Below are 18,735 nucleotides of genomic sequence, written 5' to 3'. Positions count from 1 at the left end.
AGCCCCCTCCATGTTCTTTGGGCATGAACAAGGAGCATCTACTCTCTGAGGGTCTGTTCAACTGATCCCTCTCTTAAATAGCATTATCAGTAGAGAGAGCTAAGTATGCAAAAGGGATCTAATTTGGGCAGTGTTTCCATAGCTATCATTTCTGATTTACAATTCATCACATCTATGTGTAACCATGAAAAATCTGGCCTGTAGACTTAGCTCACCGTCTGGGTTTCGCAGTCAGAGGACTAGGGCAAGAAACTCCATAGGGCAATTCATCTTGCCTAACCCAAGCACGAAGCTTTAGAGCATTTTGACATTTGATTTAGCTTCCTGGCACCAATTAGGCTCCTGCTTTAGTGAGAGCATATTGTGCTTTGAAGATGCCATCTCTCTCCCACCGGCTGCAGAAAGGAGGTCTGACATAGATTAGATCCAATATTCCAGGCAACTAAAGTGAAGGAGAATTAAACCGATTTCTTGTGTCCTTTCACATACTGAAATCATTAATCGTGGATTTTAAATGAGGATATCTAGGCAACTCTTTGCTTGATGTTGCTTTCAGATATATCATCCGACACTTAAATGCTAGCCTTAAAGTTTAAATTAGTTAATGCTCAGAATTAGAAGCTGTTTTCTAAAAAAAAAATATAGATGATCTGAGATCCCAGCCTGAAATCACCTTGAAGGTCAAACTCCAAAGCCTTTTGCTCTTTCTCCAGGATGAATGTTAAGCAGTCACCAGCTCTGGAATAATGTAAAGACCTTGCTCCTTACAGGCATCTACGTCGTATATAATATCTCCGTATGTATTTAGGGAATGAACCAGGAGCATTTGCTGTCAGAGAGCAGCAGTTATTCGCAAACACAGCTGAGGTGCTTCCAGCAGTGAATTGTTCACATGCTGCTTGATATAAATAAGAAGCTTTTTTTACAAGCACCCTGGGGCAGGGATCTATTCATCTGAGAGGCTCACCTCAGCCACTCAGTTAAAAGTAAATGAAGAATATAATGCACAAAGACGTCAAGGATACCTTTGCCATTCTAATTCCAGACAAGACAATTTCCCATTCGCTGTTTAGCACAGAGATTTCAGTGGCTGAGGACTGCAGTCGTACACCTACTCTAGATACCTATTTTGACTGTACAACACACCAGCACTTAGAGGTCCTCAGTTTCTCAGATCATTCATTGTTCACTTAAACGGAGATGTCATAGCAGGCATCAAAATTAATGGATGTCATGACAAACAATCTGAATATGGTAAAGAGTTGAGTGTTGGAGCACTAACTCAAATTTATCTAGCATTTGGCCTCTTCCAGGAGAGGAATAATAGATTATTGGATTAATACTTATTGTGTAGCACTGCTGGCAACGTTCCCAGTTCCAAGTTTTACTGCTGCCAATAAGCAAACCTAGAAATAAAATACCTGTGGAGTTATGTGTTGCCCATTTCACTCATCCATTGTCCTCATTAGCAAAAGGCCTGAAGAAAAATGACTCCATTTGTATCAATGTCTTACCCAAAATTCCCACTGGATACCCAGCTGTCAGCACATCCCTATGTTTCAAGGCATTCAAGCATTTATAAACAAGATCTGAGTTTTCCTCTGTGTTAATTACAGGAACAGCATGCTGAGCTGATCTTCAATCAGAAATCTCTTTTTTCCCACCCAAGATTCACCCAACTTATGGCTTTTGACTGAAAGTAGAAGTGAGAAGTCACAGCTGTATTTATCACTTAAGTAAAATTGAAATTGCATGTTTGAGACGCCATTGAAAAAGGATTTGAAAAATTCTCACTGGAACAAATACTGTAACTGTAACCTGCAGCAGTAGCATAACTTTGGCTCAGCTTCTTTTGTCCTAACTTTGTGCTTTCTTCTACTGGGAGGAGAAGAGCCAAAATTCTGAATTTCCCAATGATCCTGTTGTATGCACTGCTGTCTATGGGTGACAAGAAAGGAAAAATGAGATATGAGACCAGTTCTAAATGAAAAGGTAACAGCTCAGCAATGAGAGGTGAAGGGACGTAGTCATTGCAAAGGAAGAGACTGAAAATGGAAGAAGCAACTGAGATGAAAGCAAGAAATGGTCTCTGATTGTAAACAGGCTCTTTGTAAAGGGAAGTGAGCAGGTCATTGGACTACATTCAGTGACTAACAAAAGATGAAAAAGAATACTGTTTGATGAAAGAGTTCCCATTATCTACAGCAGCAGGTTCTTGAAAATGGAAATACTGTACTACTGTGTATCAGCTGATGCTAGACAAGCTGTTAGTGAAAGGCTGTATGAAAGTGACATTACTCAAGAAGAAACAGGATAAAAAGTGAATGAAAAAAAAACTAGAGCATGTATGGAACTGCTGCCAAAACGTTTAAAGAGATAGTGAATGATAAGAATGTGTCTGCTACTGTATGCCCTTTCAAAAAAAGTTGTCTGTTCATTAGAACACAGGCAGCTGTCAACAAAGAGTTGCAAGAAATCAAGGGGAAAGAGTTTTTTCACTGTTCCCAAGTAAACAAGTTTTTCTATCCACTATCACTGATAGGACAACCTGTGAGAGGCTTGGCAACAGATATTAGAGGGTGTGCAGTACATCTCCGATGATGCTGGTAGTGAAGAGAGATGTTGGCTTGGAGATGCAGGTCATTATATGAAACCATGGAAAGAAAGTGGGCCAAATTGCTGCAGAAAGTCTCAGAGAGAGGGCAAGTGTACATAGGTTCAGTTGTAGTGTAGTACCTCATCACAGGGGCTGCTGTTAAGGTTGAGGTGTCTGCTTCAACTGTTTCAGTCCTGCTCAAAGAGAAGATCAAGTGTAGCAAGCAGTGAGACAGAGTAAGAAAGCAAGAGAGCAAAAAAGACTGTAAATAGCAAGAGAAAAGCATTGCAAATGACTTCGGAAAGTTGTGCAAGTGGCAGTATTGCCTCCTAGATAGCTCAATGGTAAAAACACAAGGTATTGATAGGTAAGATTAATCAAATAGGTGCCTGAGCAGAGGAGTGGGGAAGGGACACAAGTGGAAGTCTCAGCAAGTAAAACGTTGTTTGAGGGAGGGACTGCACAGACCAGCCAGGGCAGCCTATAGATTGCTGTCTCCTGTCACTTCCTCTGGCCCAACTACAGAGCCTCAAAGTCTGCTGAAAGCACCCCATCTCCTCTTCCTTCCTGCAGGAGGGGCTGCCAGGACAGCAGGTTCCACCATGTGTGCAGATCCTGTCACTTACTTATGCAGTTCTGGGATTCTAAGTTTGCTTGAATGTTTCTGCCTACATAAAGCAGAGGAGCCAGACTCTGAAGACAGACTTTTGTCTCAGCTAAGCTGAAAAAATGAAAGCTAAAACGATGCCTGAAGGTACAGTGAGATTAGTTCATAGTGCTGAGCCTCAGCTGGACTCTCTGGAAGCTGCAGCTGCTGGGTAGTGTGGCTCTGAATAATAATAGGATGAAAACACAAAAATGTCACTAGTATTTGTGTCTTATATAAAATGAATTAATAGTGTCAGCTAGCTATTTCTGTACTATACTGAAAGGATGGTGAGACCCTCTCTGTCCTTCTGAAACCTGTGTGCTTCTTTTTAATTCCTTGCTTAGCTTACCATGATGTTTCCAACTCAGAAATGATCCCAAAACCCCTTAGTTATCTTTGCATGGATGTAAAATGTTCAGTCCTAACAAATACGATCTAACACCATTAGTAGCTTTCCAGTGTTATGAAGTCACGTAAAAAATATGGAAAGGGACATCCTGGATCACTACTGGTCATGGTTAGGTCAAGCTGAGCTGATCAACCCACACTTCTACAAACCACCAGAACCACAGCTGAAAGCAGTCTATGTCCCAGGTCTCTGCATTATCTTGGTTGATAGCATCAGGGCTTTCCTAGGGATGCCTCAATACTATCTCACAAATTCACAGTGCCAGAGCCCACTCACACGGAAGGAAAGTCAGTGCACCCTTCACTGGATGCACCCCAAGTTCTCTCCCGAAGCATACAGCGCCAGAGTTAAGTCAGATAATGATGCAGAGGACAGTAAATTTGAATCCAACCTCCTGTCTGACTCTAGGGGTTCCTCTGCTGAGTCTTCTCCTTTCAGGTCTAGGCTGCCATGTCATGGCATTCTTCCATCTCATACCTTCTGATTACAGCACCCATTTGGCTTTCCTAAGTATATGTGTGATTACCTGGGAGAAAATAAGTAGTAACAAGCGATCTATAAAACTCCTAAATAAGTTAACGATTGGCCAATATGCTCTAAATGGCCTGTTTAGTCCTAATTATCACACCTGTAAAACGTGACATTTCAGATTACCCACAATCCTATTTTAACTTAATCAATTTTTTTTGTTCTTAATCAGAAATCTATTTTGCTTTTGCAGCACTTCTTTTTGGTATTCTTCATAGAGAATATAATAAAATATGCATTACTGTAAACTCTTGATTTCTTACATATCATAAGGATTTTAGGATGATTGGTTGTGACAAATGCAAGATGTTCTGTGCTACAACTGTCTTAAGAGGGCTATGAGCTTTAGCTAGCATTCCCTAAGTCTATTTCTCATTACATCCAATCATTTTACTGTCTTTTAACAGTGATGTCCCTTGTCTTCATTCCAGTGTTGCCTTGGGGATAAAGTAATGAGTCCTCAAACCTTTTTTTTTCTCTCTCTCTAAAAAGAAGGTAAACAAAGTACCAGACAAACTAGAAGATAAAGTAGCTCGCATAGTAGGAAAGAGGGGAAAGAGATGGGACTATACATCAAAGAAACTGAGAAGATTTGATTCACATTGGGCCCAGGCACCACTTGACTAATCTGTAATAGACACAAGCTTGGTCTATACTGCAAAACTCCATCAAAATCATTTTAGGTTCCTCATGCAAAATGAATCCTTTCTCACCATCTCAGATGCTGGATTTCAAGTATCCCCTTCAAGCATCAAATCATGAACTCAAAACAAGAATTCTATCTTTTAGAGAATACTACGATAGACTTTGGCATTTATGAGATAAAAGGAAAGACAGCTAAGTTAATATTTTTCTTTACATTGACAGTTTCTGGTGACATTTCTGCTGCTATTATATCATAACTAAGTTCCATTATATAACACAGAAACTGGATTATGGATAGCACATATCATTTTCCACATCTTTTGCTCTCAATTTTGGCAATCCTGTGAAAAGTCTGAATCTTAGATTCTCCACATGGTAAACAAGGTATCCAGCTCTGTGCTTCAAGGCTACGTCTCTGTTTCTTCCAGTGTTGAGGCTATCAGGACCACTCTTCTTCTACTCCTGTCAGATTTCTATCTCTTTCTCACTTTGTAGGTAAGGTGAAGGTTTCAAACTAAATGTTCCCCCCTCAGTGTAGATTATCTTGGTCGAAGTTTTTGTGCCTAAGTCCTCAGGAGCCTTTGTTTTCATTACCCAATGGGTATTTCAGTTTCTACTCCTTTTGTTCAGGAAATAAATAACACTGATTCTTTTCTATGCAACTCAGAAATCAATATCTATTTGAAATTTCTGCAGTTATCTGTGTTGTCCTCTTTAAACTGCAAAGCATTTGAGAGCTTTTTGTCCTAGCCATACAAAGCAAGGCTGAATTTTCTGTTTGAAAAGAATTTCTTCCTGCTGGAAACGCATAGAAGCTGCATGTGAGATACAACATACATGTTCTTGTCACAATATCCTGCAGACAGCGGATTTTCTGACCTAAGAAACACATACTGGGGAGGCTGGCAAATAGCTGCATCCTGACGTGGGAGGCATGAAGGCCACCTGTAAACAGCGCAGTAGATCGTTTAGGTTTGCTTAGGGAAGTCAGAAATAAATGCATGACTTATGGAAGAGAAGTGCAGAAAAAGAGGTAGTTCAAGCTCAGACCATAGTTGTTGCAGCTCCCAAGGAATTTTTTGTGGAGAAAAAAAAAAGCTTGGTTTTCTTTCAAAACACTTTCCACTTATTGATAGATTATATCTTTCAGAGCTGAAGAAGTCAAACACACTTCCAATAGAAGACAAGTATGCAAGGATGCAAAAAAGAATAAGATATCCTGCCTTCTCATTTCTCACCCACAAAAGTACATCTTGACTGAAATCCCAATTTTCTTGAAAGCAAACACCTCTGTCTGTAATCAGGGCATGATTTCACTTGGTGCTTCTGCTCTCTGCCCTATCCCACCCCACTGCCACCAGCCAGGCCCTTCCCATCAGACAAGCTTTGTCCGTGTACAGCTGTTTGCACAGCTGCTACTCTCCTTGGCAGCACTGAGTAATTGCTCTGCAGCCGCACCTCCACAGTCTCTCTCAAAAAAGACAAATGCAGCATGAATGCAGCAAGTGTTCAATCTTTGCTCTCATCTTCCTTCCTTCTAGTTTCTTCTCTTACAAGCAAACATGAGCAAGCCAGGTGTTTTTGTCCCTGTAGTTACTACTTTACATTTTGCTTAACACCTTTGATCCTCTTCAGGGCTGTAATGTGCAGTTTCTCACTGGATGAGGATAATACCTTAAGGGCAGCAGCCCACATCCAGACAAGGAGAATTGTCCAAACGATCCTACAATACCTAAACATTTCTAATCACTACAGAATCATGAATAAACATGTAGATATGGGTTGTGAGATTCCAGGGAAAAGGGATAAACTTTTTTGGAAGATAACCTTTCCTCTGGCATATTTCTGCACTTTCAAGTATCTGCTACATTCTGCTACCTTGCATTGCTGTACTGTCATAACTCATCAGCAGTGCCTGGGCAGTATTTGCATAGTGAACCTTTAAGAAATATCTAGATTCCTCCAAGAGGGAAAATGGTGACTTGGTAGCTTGCATCTTCCCCTCTAAAACTAATTCTCAGTCTGCCATCTCAGGATGATGTGAAGAGCCATGAGCTGCAGAGGATTCTGTTTTCCAGATAACATGTTAAAACTGAGAGCCTGCTATTTGCAATCACTGAAGATACTATGCCACTTTTCTGTAAGGTGTACTATTTCCTCTACTCTGGTGAAATCCCAGCTGTGAACCTTACGTTCTGCCTATCTATTTGCTCCTTAAAATTAAATTGGATTGGATGGCTTTCATTTCCTGTCCCCTCACTTCTTGTGTTGTGTGGCTACAGGCAGTTAAACAACCACAGTGTTTCACCCCAGAGGTGCCTGTATGTCAGTAACTGGTGAAATAATCCTTTTATGAAAAGATTTACCTGCCTCACAGGAATGTTGCAAAGTTTAAGCTTTTTTTTTTCTTTTTAAGATTGAGATAAAAAGCACCATGGGTATACTGATGACCTGCATATTTGCAAGGAATTAACAGGCTTTGTATGAAATTAATAAATGCCAACATTTTTCTGAGATTTAAGTTTCTTTCTTCATTTCTGAGCAGAAGTTGGTTTTGATTAAGCAAAATAAAAGCAGTTGGAAGATAATCCAGGCAGGAAAGAAAAACCAACCACAGTGCTCTTCTTTAGAGAAAATAGCTTTCTCTGCCAGGCAGGATCTCCACAGGATGCAGAAAAACTATTGTGAAGGATGGCTGTCATATTAATGCAGTTCCAGGTCTTATCCTGCAGCCACTTTCAAGACATGTGACTCAGCTGTATTTCTTTCTATTCAGCAAAATCAGCACTTGCTTTGAATACCAAAGTCAGGAAAGAAAGAAACACAGAGAGATCTCTGTCAGCAATCACACAGACAGTGCGTTTCCTGATGAAAACGATGGCAGAAGCCCAGATTTCATTGGTACTTTACACTTTCATCCCTATTTCATTGAGTTTTCTAGATTTGGACACTGGCCATCCAAGAAAAATTAACCCCTTGGAGTGAAACAAGCAAATGTGCTTAAAATCAGGTGTTAACATGAATTTCAACAAACTTAGCAAAAATAGGGCGTGTTGTTCCATGCAGCCCTGGCAGAGGGAGACATCAGGAACATAACTAGTTATGTTAGAAGATCTCTCTTGGAAGAAGAAACTATTATTATTAATCACTGTTTCTGGAGCATTCAATATGATCAAGAGACTTTCAAGTAGCAATAAAGAAAAATTCTCAACTTTACATTCCTAAATTAAATACAGGGTGGGAGGTAAGGGGAGTAACACAATGCACAGAGTGCTCTTAGGATGGTTCAAACCAATTGATGTGAATCAGCCAGGAAGTCTTGTATGTAGTGTGAGGGATTATCTTGAGAACCCTATAGTCTACTTTAGTCATACAGTCTTTGTAGAAACCAAATGCTTTTCTTATGATGGGCTTTGTCAAGTACATCCTGTGAAAGTAGGTATACTCACTGGAAGGAGAAAATTAAGTGCAGCCAATTCTCATTTATTTTCGGGAGAATCTTGCAGTTTAATGAGACTTCACTGAACAAAGCCAAATTCCTCCTGTTTAAACTCTCCTTTTAAAGTCTTGAGTTCTTTTTTTTTTCCAAAAGTAAATATACTAACAGTGAGCTGGCCTCAAACCTCAATTTACAAATGTTTATATTAACCAGGTGTTTATTTTGTTTGCATTATCTCATCCTCTATTTCCCTCGATATTTGAGGATTAGCATATGTTATGGACAAGATCAAAGAGATCAATTTACAGTTTGTGAGCTTTATTCAGGAATTATTTGATTTTTGCAAACACAACACAGCTGTTGTGTATGCAAAAATCTACTTACTTAATGGTATGTAAAGAAAAGATTTCTATGGAGTCTTTTATTTGACAGAATTCACTCTTCCATCTCATACAAAAATCAATTAAGATGAAAATGCAACTGGACGGTGTATGTGTATTTTTTTTTTTTTAATCAATAGACCCCCGCGTTCCCAGATTCTATTGAATTAGGTTTTCAAAGCTCTTTTGTTCTCACCTGTCTACGAAAAATCATTCACGGTGTCCTGGATCTCAGCTCATAGTGACTGCCTGAATCCAAAAGGTAAAGCGCTCCGTCCCCAGGGGGGGTGCCAGCTGTCTCATTGATTCAGCAGGGCTCTTGGCTGATTCTGAAGTAGCACTGGCATAATTTCCAGAGAGAGGTGTATAATGAGGTAGCGCCATGTTAACCATTACCAGGGAGAAGCAGAACATCTGGTCTGGAACAAAGGAGAAGTCCAGAGCTGAACTATCAGCATCAAAGCATGCACTCATGGGGTAGCACGTGCCAGAATTCACTCACTGCCTAGAAGCAACAGATTTAGGGCTGAAATGGGATGTGAAAATAGCAGTAAAAATAATAATAAGAAAAAAAAAAAAAAAACGTTTTCTCATGTATTCCTTTCCTAGGATCTATGTTTTTCTTGACTTTAAAAACTGTTACAATTTTTGTACTTTAACAAAAGAAGGGATATTCAGAATAATCTTCACTTTGTACAAATGTGTAGTTATTACACGTACATTTTATATTTTTCTGTGGTTGCCTTTACACCGTGCACTTTGATGTAAGACCCCCCATCAATGAAACATCTTCTGCCCTTTGCAAGTTCCAGTTCTACAGCAGGAAGTCTGGAAATGCTGGGGAGCACCCAGTCTGTCAGCTGGGAGTGATCTCCCCATGCACTTCTCTCACAATCTGGAGGACTGAGGATGTAAACTGTGAAAATTCTTCATCAACATTTGGTGGAGATGGTGAGGAGTGTTTAGGAATAGAGTGAGAGAGAGAGAGAGAAGGAAGGACATGATCACAGGCAGCTCATGCTGCCAGGTGCATTTACAGTAGGTGCTGGCTCAGTTCTCCACCAACACACTGAAATCCCTGTCTGTAGCAGCAGGATGCTGGCAGCATTTGCAGTGGTACACAAATGCCTGGATATCTTTCTGCCTTATTTTGTTGGGTTCAGAAATTTAAGAAACCTGTGGTTTATATTAGCAAAATAAAAGGAAAAGTGAATAAGTGTCTTCCTATCATTTACAGGAGATAAGAAAGATCTCTCCATCAGCTTTCAGAGCACAGATTTCTCATGAGCTGCACTGTTGGGTACACCAGTGAGCATATGGTACCTTCACAGTTCTTGTCATCATTCTGGACACCTCCTTTGCTAGGCTGTGTTATCTCCTGGAGGACTGATGCTAGAGGATCTGTCCAAGTACCCTTGGTGGGGAGTCCTTCAGGCAGGTATTTTGCAGTGAAAATCATCATTCTCTCTTTCATTCATAGGAGGGCTGACACTGCTCTGAATTTTTCTGATGCTGTGAGAATTGTTCCTGGCATTGCTCTACCTCATGACCACTACCACAGGTTGTAAATAGTGAAAAAGGACTTCTGTCCATTTTCCTGTTCACCCCTAAGGTTGATAGAAACATTATTTAGAAGTTAAATATGGAATTTTTAAATGTTCCAGGCACTCTTTAATCAGTATCTCTACCAATTTTCCTGCTGTCCCATCAGGCTGTTCATAGTATGGATGCAGTGTGACGGGCTTTAGCTGACATAGCAAAGAAAATCATTACTGAAACATAAGACTCCCATGACCTCTCTCAAACTCAATCAGGACTCCCCAAACTCCCTTATTTCACATTGCAAAGAGTCAGGTGCACAGCAGTAAGTTATGAACTCCTAAACCAGAATACCAATCGTTCACCTTCTTCCATTTTTTCCCTTCTATTCATAGATTGCTCTAGGTAGTTTTCTACTATGATTTGCCCACTGCTCTTCCTCTTACTCCCCCAGATGCCTCTCAGAACAATACATAATCTCCTTTCCTCATATCATACTCTTGAACTTCAAAATGTTCTGTGCCCTTTTGGATTTGCAAGTCCATATTTTTCTTTCAGCTCACTCTGCTCATTGAATCTCTCAGGCCATCCCTTTTATATTCTCTTGGCACTTCCCCTAGAGATGCAAGGGGATTAATATATATGCTTTGTTTCTCAATGTAATGTCATGCGTCCACATCTGTAATACTGGATATCTGAACTCTGCAAAATATCTGCTCCCTTCATACCCGAATTATTCAGACAGACAAACTTCCTGGTGAAAATTGTGTTCCCACTTTCAGACAGTGTATGTGCATATTTATCATGTGGACATAAAGGAAAAGAAGTATTTGTCCCAAAGTTTAGCTCAACAGTGAGCCAGGACACTTCCGGCATGTGCCTCCGCAGCCAGAACTGCAAATTCTCCCAAAACCCAAGGTAGAGATATAGCCAGAAAAAAATATATGTCACTGCATTCACTGCATTAGAACAGACTATATAAAAAGATTCTTTACAGACCCGTCTGTATGAATGTAAGTGGCTGATCCACTTCTCCGCAACACTTCTGATATCAGTCGCCTGTCAAGTTACTTGTAGGGATGGAAGAAGAAATTACATGTCATCAAAATGAACTTCTTGAGTACTTCCATTTTGGTGTAGAGAACATTTGATAAAAAGAGGCACTTGGCATCTCTTCCTTAAACATAGTCTTCTGCCTCTTTTGTTCAAGCTACTAAAAGCTAGATAGCATATGCACAGGGAGTAAATTCTTCACAGGCAGACATCTGGATCAGTATATTGAAATTGAGTCTATTTTTAGGCAACCAATGCTAGCTTCCCCATGAAACTGCATATTTGTAGTTTTCAGGCTTTCTGAAGAGGATTTTTGCCATAAATTGATTGTAAGTCATTTTGAGTGCATGGAAGGAAGAGCCTGCTCCAAAGTCTATTGAAAATATATTAGAGTCCTTCTATTGATTTGAAAAGCTGAAGATCAAGCCAGAAAGGATTCATTCTGTCCATGTGAAATACAGGCAATTTGCATTAGAAATGTAACATAAATGTATTTCTTATGCAAAACTCAGCTGAACAACACACTTCACTGCCTATCTAGCAAATTCCACAGCTGGAAACATTGTTCTTTTCTTTATACCCTTATTCTTTTTATCCAGGTAGTTAACCAGATATTTGAGGTTTTCTGAATTGTTTTGTTAGGGGGATAAATTGATGACAGAGTCTGTGATTGCCCTGGTACAACCCATTTTCTTTACCAGGAACAAGCATAAATCCCTGATGCAGCAGGAACAAGCACTGGAATGTTATTTTTTTTCTTTCAGCATCCTAAATCTGCCTTTTTAGCAATCATTCTGCCCCAGTATTGCTGCTTTTTCCTTTGGCTTTCCTTCAGTCAAGCCACAGATATTTCTTTGTCTCCTGTTTTTTTCTGGTCCTTTTTGCTTGTTTTTCTCACAGTTATTGATTCTCATTTCTATTCATTTGAACCTTAGGCTCTGAGCGTGTTTCCCAGAAATTTGGAGCTTCCAGGATCTGCTGTCAGTGTCCATAGTAGCAAACTCATTGTGTTCCCTCTTTATTGCCTACTATCACCTAACTTCTCTCATTTACTTTAAGAAACAGTGATAGTCATGCTCAGCAGTTTCAGTGAACTACAACTGTAGCTGTTAGTAAGTAAAAAAAAAAACCCAATCTACGACCAAGTTACAACACATATGTAATTACCTTGCATTACTGATCCACAACAAGTGTTGAAGTATCCATGTTCTTAGGCAATGTCAAGTAAATAGGAAATTCATTTAGCTAAGTCTGAAAAGAGTGCCATCCAAACCAAAATAACTTTCATGTTGATCCACTGATGTTCTCAGCCAACTGAGGCTCACCAAAGTCTGTGTATAGATCAACAGATTCAAAAAGACTCATCTGAGAGCAGCATATCCCTTCAGAAAAAATATCTGAGCAACAAATCAAGCCATTCCTCATTTTGTGAAATAGTTTTACTTTGAACGACCAAAAATTGTCAAGTAATTGATATATATTTAATTACTGCTTTTGGAGAAGTGTCTAACCGAGATAAGTCACACTGTTAGGATAACTCGTTGTTCAGAGTAATGCTTTTATATCATTTTTTTCTTTCAAACTCAAGCATTTTTAATTTGTTGAAGCTTTTAAATACATGTAAAAACAAGATATATTCATATTAATATATTTTAGAAAATAGGCGTGGTACTTGATCTTGAAGGGAGCCTAGGGTTTATTCTAGGATCAACCATCAAGTTATGAAGAGTTTAGATAACTCTTTGTATTCTAATTTTTAGTCATGTATGATGGCCTGGAGAATATTTTTGTAGACTTTCAAATTTGCATTAATGTATTCATTCTGTTTATGACTGTAGTTTTCAACTTAGAAGAAATTTGTGCAGAGAGAAGAGACTATGTGTGATGAACAGAACTAATTCCTTGGATCCTTGTGCAGCTTCTCCCCAGGAAGACAACGGAAGTCACTGCTGAGCTCTTAACTCTTAATAACTTCAAGCAGCAAGTTAAAAAAAAGGGGGGGGCATGTAGAATGGAGGAAGGCTAGAAGAGGGTATTCAAAAAGGGATTTTACAAGCAACTCTCAAACAGAAGTAACTGTAAGAACAGTTTGGGAAAGAGGTTCTGACAAAGAGCCCAGAAGTCCTGAGAAACCTTAACCAAAATATCAATGACTGTTTAAAAATCTTGAAAAGTAGAATTTGTTTCAGTTGTTTGTTTTTTATTCTTTTTATTTATTTTTATATCTACAAATCTTATTTATTTCCCCTTTCTTTCATTATTTTTATGCTTATGTTCTTTTGCAAAGGCTGAATGTATTTTGCTTCAGATGTTGCAGAGCTGTGCAGAGTAGACAGCCTGTCAGGGCTTCCTCAGGAGAGCTCTTCTTCCAGGCCTCGATGAAATCAAAACCATTACAGCAGAATATTATCAAAATATAAAGTTATAAACACATACAAAGTATTTACCCAGGCCTTCTCCTCAATGGAAGGATTTCACCTCTAAACTGTCACATAAAAGCAAGTCCTGTAACAGATCCAGGCCTACAAGCTTAAGTATATATGGAAAGCTAGATATAAAAGATTTGACCAGGGTCATGTAGAAGCCTGATATGGAGCAAGAGACTGAAATGCTTTCTCTGAAATGGCTTCTTTGCCTTCCAGTGCACCTGGCATGGCCTTGAGAACCAAGGCATTGGCTATTCACATGATGAATAACTCTTCCACTAAAAATTGCTCCAGGCACACTTAGCAGTAGTAGCAAGGATAAGTGGGAGGACTAAGCTAGTTGATAACACTTGTTAAACTATTAAGCAGCCCACATATGGGCTTGAAAGGTTTGTGTGTGTATATATTCACCTTTTCTGTAAACATACAGAGGACAATTATGAACACAGTGGCTTAAACTGTCAGTGTTAATAGATTGCTGACAATTACTACTGCCCAGCTCCCACAGAAACCTGTCCTTTCTGTCGAGAAGAACATCTTATCTGGGTCTTCAAGTCCTGCAGAAACTAAAACAGAATGAAAGAAGTCAATTATTCAGGGGGAAAAAAAAAAAAAAAAAAAAAAAAAAAAAGGAGTGCTTGTATATATGCCTATGTATATAAATGATGTTTGACTTGAACTGAGAAATACTAGCAACGTCTCAGAAAAACTCTTCATGACACCTAGTATGGAAGATCATCCTGGAGGGTGACTTGCCTTCACTTGAACACGGCAACTCCATCACTCAGAATGCACTGAGGCTGCAGTTTATTGGCAGTGGATGCAACAGTAGCATCAGAGTGCTGTAGTCCTGTTCAGTGACCCCTGGTTAAAGAGAAAATTTCACTTTGCAGATAATCTATATTCCATCCAGCTAAAGCCAAAATACTCAGGGTATAAAAGCAGAAAATCTCTTTGTGTGGTATATAAGTATCAAGTGTTTAAACCTTGAATATACATGAGTACACATGTATCTGCATATGCATACATACCCTATGTGTCCCGGCAGTCCCAGGACCCCAGCAAGACTATTACACCAGTTTTTCAGAGCATTCTGTTCTAATGGTTGTACAACATGGAATCATAGAATCATAGAATGGTTTGGGTTGGAAGGGACCTTTAAGATCATCTAGTTCTGACCCCCCTGCTGTAGGCAGGTACTTATCCCTCTAGACCATGTTGCTCAAAGCCCTATCCAACCTGGCCTTGAATGCTTCCAGGGAGGGGGCATTCACAACCTCACTGGGCAACCTGTTCCAGTGCCTCACCACACTCACAGTAAAGAATTTCTTCCTAATTTCTAGTCTAAATCTACCATCTTCCAGTTTAGAACCATTTCCCCTCATCCTTTTGCTACCTAACCTTATGAAAAGTCCCTCCCCAACCTTCCTGTTGGCCACCTTCAGGTACTGGAAAGCATCTAAAAGGTCTCCCCAGAGCTTTCTCTTCTCCGGGCTGAAGAGCCCCAATTCTCTCAGCCTGTCCTTGTAGGGGAGGCACTCCAGCCCTCTGATCATCTTCATGGCACTCCTCTGAACCTGCTCCATCAGTTTCATGTTCTTCTTGTGTTGGGGTCTCCTGAACAGGATGCAATACTCCAGGTAGAGGGTGGAGTAGAGGGGCAGAATCACCTCCCTCAACCTGCTGGTCACACTTCTCTTTATGCAACCTAGGATGTGGTTGGCCTTCTGGGCTGCAAGCACGCATTACTGGCTCATGTTGAATCTTTCATCAACCGACAATCCCAAATCCTCCTCCTCGGGGCTGCTCTCAAGCCATTCTCCACCCAGCCTGTGTCTGTGCTTGCAACTGCCCTGACCCAGATGCAGCACCTTGCACTTGGATGTCGGACTTTGCACTTGCTGGTGACTGTGAAAAAGGTCTCTGTTCCACCACTGAAGCACACACGTATCAACTCTGAGAAATGTCATTCTTCTTTATATCAAAGCGCCTGGCTTCCTTTTGCAATAAAAGGTGCTATATAAGGCAAGATATGACAATCTGAGCAATAAAAGAAATCCTAATCTCTTCATGCTGGGCACAGAGAGAAGTTTATTGAAGCATTGGTTTACTGTAGTATGTTATCGAATTGTGATAAAGCAGATAAAAAGGGAATGGAAATGGAAAAGTTATTAAACTAATTGTATCAAGAAGAATATTAATTTAATTTATCTCACTTTATTATTGCCATCAAACTCAAATGCAAATCCTGAAGTGTGAGTTAAATAGATGATTGAATTTAGTTTGGGTAGAAAATAAAGGGTGAGAAATGATAAACGTTCCTTCATCATATTAATTTGGAAAAAACAAATCTTTCTCCATACTGATTCTTTCATACCCTTCTTATTTCCTAGTCTTGTTAGGAATTTTTAAAGCCACCATTTTAGAGGAATCCATAAGTAGGACTAGGGTGCATAATCTTTCTTTACTAAACATCAACATATTTTCCTGATATTAAAACTCAATTACTGGATGTTTCAGTCAATGCTTAGAAGCATACTGAAATCAGAAGACGGTGACCTCAAAGAGAAATGTAAATAGTTTTTCTGTCGACTACAAAAAAATATGCTCTAATTAGTTTTTAAAATGCATTAGGGTATTGTGAAGCTAACACAGCCCCACAAAGTATTAAAATTTGAAATAAATGATTGCTATTCCGTGCTTCCATTTTGGTGTATAGGATTCTTTCATTAGATTTTAACTTTATTTAAAAGAAGAGTTAGAGTTGAATTGAGTTGAGTTTCTTACACTGTAAGTATTTAGAAGTCCATGTCCAAAATCTAGCACAATAAACCAGTGTATTCTCAAGGATTAAAAGTGAAATCTGGTCATATTTTAAAGAAATGGCAAAATTCCAGGGTGTCACCTTAAGTATATATACTAGAATCAGAGTTTTATCATTATCCTGACTGAGGATATATCTAAAATATATGTATTATATATGCAATATATATTATGCACTTGCCAAGGGTAATTTAATCTTAAAAAGACCATTTAATTAGAATGACTGCAGTGCTTCTTGTACCTATGTACCTTGCTTAGAGCACTCTGGAGATAAAACAGAGACTTGCAGCAGAGCCTTCAGTCATCTATTTAATCTCTCTGTATCTTATTTTTCTTCTTGATAGAGTGGAAGCAAGTGAGAACTGAGGCATAAAATATGAGGTTCTGTTAACCCTTATAAGATGTTGTGAAATTATTAAATGAGAATTAAGTAACAAATCAACAAAGCAATTCTGTGAATTCACTGTCTTAGCTCAATCTAAGATTTTCCTTTCTTGTCCCTATCACATCCCATCCCTAGCAAAGCATTTCTAGAAATTAGTATAACATAGGTACAGTCCACTGATATATTCCATCACACTGAACTAAAATAAACTATTTTTGTTGCAAAACTCTAAATAGAAAGCATCTGCCATCACCATGCCAACATCTCCCAGAAGAAACTGTTGTCATCTTCGGAATCCAACTAAACAACACACCAAAAAAAAGTAGCAACAGAAATCAATGATTCCCTGTGGATTTAGGTCTTATAATTGGGTTCTCTGTTATTTGATCTGCTATTAGGACTCAAACTGCAGTTTTGTTTGTTTGTTTGCTTGTTTGTTTTGAAGCAAGCTTTCTCAGCTACATCCTTCATAAAGTATTTGGAAATCTATCTCTGAGATTATTGTTTTTCTCTCAGACTGTTAGGAATAGGCCAAAAATTTCAGTGGTTGTACGAAAATGAGAGAAGGGAGCAGTAAAACCTGGGTGTCCATACACACATTAATCTAGCAATTATTTCAGTAGGCTCCTTAATTTACCTAGCTGAAATGCTTTAAAATAACTTCAACTAGAAAAAGTACAAGGAGGAATTTACATTCAGAATTGCAGAGTTTGATTCACTTCTGATAAAATTCAGTCTGCACTGTATTTGACCAAGTCTTAAAACACTAATCCAGCAAAACGTCTAGCACTCATTCTTAAGGTAATGTATTTTAAATAGACTACATACCTACAAGATACATTAAGTTAAAGTCATACTTTGTCCTGAAAGTTAGGATTCAGTGCTTACGAATTTCAATTAATAGCTAAGCCACGTGTAGTCAATATTTATTACTATAGTTGTGCGCAGCACAATAATAAGAACCATGGAAATGTCTGCAACTGTACCCATAATATCCCTTCTGCAATGCTTACACTGAGTTGTTGAACTAAGAAGACTGTTGCATGTCATGCAATGTACATGGAAAGAATAGAGAATAGAAAGCAAAATATCATTTTGGCTGCCATTTCCCTAAGTTAATAATCATTGTAGGAGCATATGTTGAGTTTTAGTATTAAAATGAAGGGCTTCTTATTACAGATTACAGGGAGACTCATGTGAACAATGTGGCAGATATAGACAATCTAAGTGTCTATTGAGGCATGGAGCTGCAATACAAAAGCAATCATCGCAGAAAGCAAGCCAGTGACAATACAATTTTAAACCCATTTGATAGGCAAACTATATCTGTTGAAACTTCTCAGGATGAATGAGTATAAAACTCATTATCAGTATTGCAGCATGTCCCATGACACCACTTTATTTATTCAAATAGAGATTGGAGAATGTGTGTAAATATTGCTTCCCTGTACTATAAAAATTCTTTGCAGATAAATCCTTTGCCTATATTTGTTCTTCATGCACTTTTCATGAATCTCTCATGCAATGTTCCTGCCCAGTGTAGGAAAATGAACATTACAGAAAGGACAGGGTATATGCCTCTGAAGTGTATTTACCATTTAGAACGATCAGTGAACACATTCAGGATCCTAATGATACTGGAAAGCACTGAATCCTTAATCTTGGTTTTTATCATTTAATATTCTCAGTTGAGAATCTCAGATGTCTGTGAAGCATCGCAGGCTACTCAGTCATGCTTTTAAATGGTAAACATTATTTGGCTGGCAGAGCCCACTCAGTCACAGTGTGGGGCAACTTTGCATCATGTCATTAATGTTTACTTTTTACCAGGTACTTTTCACATATCAGTTTTCCCCCAAGACC

The sequence above is a fragment of the Gallus gallus genome, chromosome 2, assembly GCF_016699485.2.
Source record: "Gallus gallus isolate bGalGal1 chromosome 2, bGalGal1.mat.broiler.GRCg7b, whole genome shotgun sequence".
Lineage (NCBI taxonomy): Eukaryota > Metazoa > Chordata > Aves > Galliformes > Phasianidae > Gallus > Gallus gallus.
Note: the sequence above shows the minus strand (reverse complement) of the source record.